Raw genomic sequence first — 4,653 nt, forward strand, 5'->3', positions numbered from 1 at the left:
TCTTAGAATGTGATTTCTTCTTCCACACTAGTTTTCATAATATGGGAATGATTTTTTTTTTTTTTTTTTTTTTTTTCAGGAATGGATTAATATATTTATTGGTATATTCTCCATGTAATTTTCAATAAAATTAATCTTTTTTCAAAATTTCAAAACATTAGTTAAATATTTTTTATTTTTAAATATTTTTTGTATTTATAATTATATTTTACTATTTCATTACATCTAGTTCTTTTTATTTAATAGTTTTAAAGATCATATATATTCTTTTTAAACAACATGTAAAACATATAACATTTATTTTGAACCAAATAGAATATATTTATATGGAATTTATTAAACTATGTGTCTATCTTTAATTAAAGTTTATTATTATAAAATAATATTTTTACACAGTTAAAGTTTATATTTATTGATCAAAAATAATGTTTTAATAACTATTTTTATTATTTATACCCAACGAAATATGACAATGGAATGTAATGATCAATTTCATTATCTTTTCATTCCATTACTAAAGAAACTGTATAAGCTAAACTTGGTTCTGTTTCATTGATTTTGAAAGAATGATACAGCCGATCAATAAATAGAAAACCTAGCTAGAAAAGAGGACTAAACTAGGAAACTATAACAAACGAATAAAGATCATATATATGACAAAATATAGCCTTTACTCCCCCTCAAGATGAGCATGGAGATTTTGAATGTTCATCTTGACAAGAAGAGAGTTTAGCCTGTCTGAACCAAGTGGCTTGGTAAGAAGATCTGTGATCTGATGGTTAGCGTGAATCCAAGACGGAGATATCTCATTGGACTCCGCCCTTTCGCGAACAAAAAAACAATCCATCTCCACGTGTTTAGTTCTCTCGTGAAAGACGGGATTGTGAGCAATGTGTTTGGCTGATTGATTGTCACAAAAGAGTGGGGTGGCTTCTTGAACTTTCACTCCAAGTTCTGACAACAACCAGCGAACCCATAAGTTTCGCTTACTGTGGTGGCCATTGCCCGATATTCTGCCTCAGCCGAGGACCGAGACACAACTGACTACTTCTTTGATTTCCATGAAACAGGGGCGCCACCTAAAAGTAATAAAGGCTATATTTTTGTCATATATATATGATCTTTATTCGTTTGTTATAGTTTCCTAGTTTAGTCCTCTTTTCTAGCTACGTTTTCTAATTGAGCAGTTGCAGCCACTACACTTACACCGTGGTGTAGGTAATACAACTTGAAGTTCATCCCAGATGGATCTTAATTTGGTATAATAGTTCGAAATGGACATACCTCCCTGTTGGGTTGTGTTTAGCAGTTGTTTTAATTCATATGCCCTTGGTGCGCCTTCTTTCTCAAACCGTTCTTCAAGGTCCTTCCAGATTTCTGAGGAGGTGTTAGCATATCTCACGCTTGTGAGGATCTCCTTTTCCATAGTTGTGGTTAGCCATCCCTTGACCATGGTGTCCGCTCTGTACATGGGCGAGCTCGATTCCGGTTTCTTGACAGTCCCATCGATGAGACCCATCTTGTTTTTTGCCAAGAGGTAGTTATTCATCTCATGCTTCCATTCATTGTAGTTGTTGTCGTTTAATTGGTCATTCACTTGCATCTGCTTCGGATAATCAGATGGGTGAATGTATAACAGCGAGTTGGTGTCAATGGTTTCGCCTTCCGCCGTCTTGCTACCATCGGTCTTTTCTCCGCTCATTGTGGCGTGGAGATTTGATAATCAGGTACGGATGTCCCGCTCTGATACCATAAAGAAACTGTATAAGCTAAACTTGGTTCTGTTTCATTGATTTTGAAAGAACGATACAACCGATCAATAAATAGAAAACCTAGCTAGAAAAGAAGACTAAACTATGAAACTATAACAAACGAATAAAGATCATATATATGACAAAAATATAGCCTTTAATTACTCTGTCCATATTTTTTCTTTGTAGTTCCATCCTATCATACCAAACAGTGAAACTACGAGTTTATTGCAACAAAATTAAATTTATCGGTTAATAAGTTTAGTTGATCAAATATTTTTAATAAGTTAAAATATGTTGGATCCATGGATTGACATGTTAACATTTTGTCTATCTTATAAATACTTAAAGGGATAAAATATTAAATCTTTTCATAAAAAATCTAGTAGGCTACAAATATTTTAATGATAAATAACACAATGACAAATATAACATGTGATTTACAAATTAGATCAAATGTAGTTCACATAAGATTTTTCTATATGGGTAATCTATGTGGTTTAAAACCATTACACATTAGGTTCTTATCACTAACTTCCTTTTGTTTATGGTCATTTTGCTTGTATGCATGCTCCTTGCATAAGGGTATTTTTCCCATTTGCTCTCTCACTTTCCCTCACATATTTTAGTAATCCAATGTTTCCTCATTTTTCTTCATTTCTCCATTTCCCCATTCTTTTACCCCTTTACACTCTCTCTAAATGGTGATTTGTTCATGTGGCGACCCAAGGATTATTGTCACTTCTTAGACAAATCTCAACCAAGGTAGGAGGCTTTGATCTTGTTCTCAATTCAATATCAAGTGCATGTTTACTTTGTGGGTTAACCCAACAACGTGCTATACTTCACTGGATGTCATCCTTGATCTTATTACGATCTAAGAACCCATGCTAGAAATATATATAGAAGCAAGGAATATGAAGTGGTTGTGGTTTTGTGTGGAGCTTTATTGTTTCTACATATCTACAAAAACTTATTAGAAGTAATTTATGGGAAAATCATTTTTTTGGTATATTGTAAAGGATATTGATGTAAACTAGTTACTTTCTATGAAAGTTTTTGGTATCATTGTAATTACATATTCTTTATGTTTTTTTCGTATGTCATAAATGGTCAATATAGTTCATTTGAAAATTGCTATATAAGCTTTACTTTTATTCTTAATTTTGGCGTGGATCTATTTTTCAGTTGATGATAAACCTTATAAAATTGTTGAGCCTTCCTTTATTCTTAATTTTGGTGTAGATGTACATTTCAGTTAATGATAAACCTTATAAACTTTGAAAAAATAGAGTAACATGCTTAACTTTCAACTAGCAAACATATTTAATTGAAATTCATAGTTTCAACCAAAAAAAGCATACCATAATCAAACATAGTCAAAAGTATCAAAAGTAACATTACACAACCATACTATTGTTTAAACCTAAAGGTAAATCAAACCACACACAAGAGCCAATATAATGTACCAATGTCTATTGCTCTATTGTACCAATTCAAGTATAACAAAGCTACTATTTTAAAGACACATAGGAACTATAGAAAAAACATTATGCTTCATATTTTTATTTACCTCATTAACAGTTCATTCAAGTCCAATTTTCTACTATAATACCCAACATCCTTTTTATTAATCTTCTTTCTATTTGTAACAAAATCAAGACCAACATTACTACCAACAAAATCGATTTATGAATAAAATTAAGACCAACATGACTAACAATATATGGAAAGTATTCTTAAACAAAATGACGTTGGTAGCTCCCAATCAATTTATGTGACCCAATAATTTCATATGACGTTGGTAGCGACTAAAACTCTTTATATCATATGTACATACTCTAACAATCTTCCATTTGTACGACATTTAACAATCCATATATCGACACTACAAGCATACAATTTTGTGTCCTTCGCTACATAAGCCAAATGAACGCAAGTCATACATGCACACATTTCAACAATGAAAAATAAGATAACCTTGTTAAGAAAAGGATGTTTTTTTTTTCTAAGAAAAATTCAACAATGTTAAGAAAATATTGATTTGTCGATTATCAATGTACCATTATCAAGTTTATTGCACAAGTGATAGATATTTCCGCTTTTATATATATATATATATATATATATATATATATATATATATATATATATATATATATATATATATATATATATATATATATATATATATATATATATGGAAAAGTGAATATACCCTTAAGGGTATATAAGTTTAGGTATCCAAACTCACTATATTACATCGTTTTGTATCATATAATACGTTCTAATTATCTAATGTTCTTATAATTTAATTTCTAACTTGATTTACTTCCAAAAATTTTATAATTTACACATTTATCTTCCTCTTACATAATTTCCATTTTCAACTACAATATATATAGCCTAGTAGGTGTTCGACAAAAAGATGTGATGTAAGAGAATGATAATAGTGAAATGTTGAATATCTTGAAAGAAAATCAAGTTAGGGTTGTAGTTTAACAATATTATAATGAATATATCAAACAAAACGCCGTATTATGGTGCGTTTGGGTACCTAAGCTTATATACCTTAAGAGTATATTCACTTTTCTATATATATATATATATATATATATATATATATATATATATATATATATATATATATATATATATATATATATATATATATATATATTTGCCGTTTCCAAATAAATAAATAAATAAAGATAGATATTCCCGCACCGATCCCATGAAAGAACTTCTAACCTGAAATGTGGAAAACAGGAAAGGACATTTATTCTTATATTCATATATTGATGGAGAAAAGTGTTTGAAAATATTCCAAACTACATTAAAGAGAAAAAAAGAGAGAGTAGAAAATAGCATGCCTAAGTGCGCAATAGAGAAATCACCAAAT

This window comes from Lactuca saligna, chromosome 6, assembly GCF_052625555.1.
Source record: "Lactuca saligna cultivar CGN05327 chromosome 6, ASM5262555v1, whole genome shotgun sequence".
NCBI classification, from domain to species: domain Eukaryota; kingdom Viridiplantae; phylum Streptophyta; class Magnoliopsida; order Asterales; family Asteraceae; genus Lactuca; species Lactuca saligna.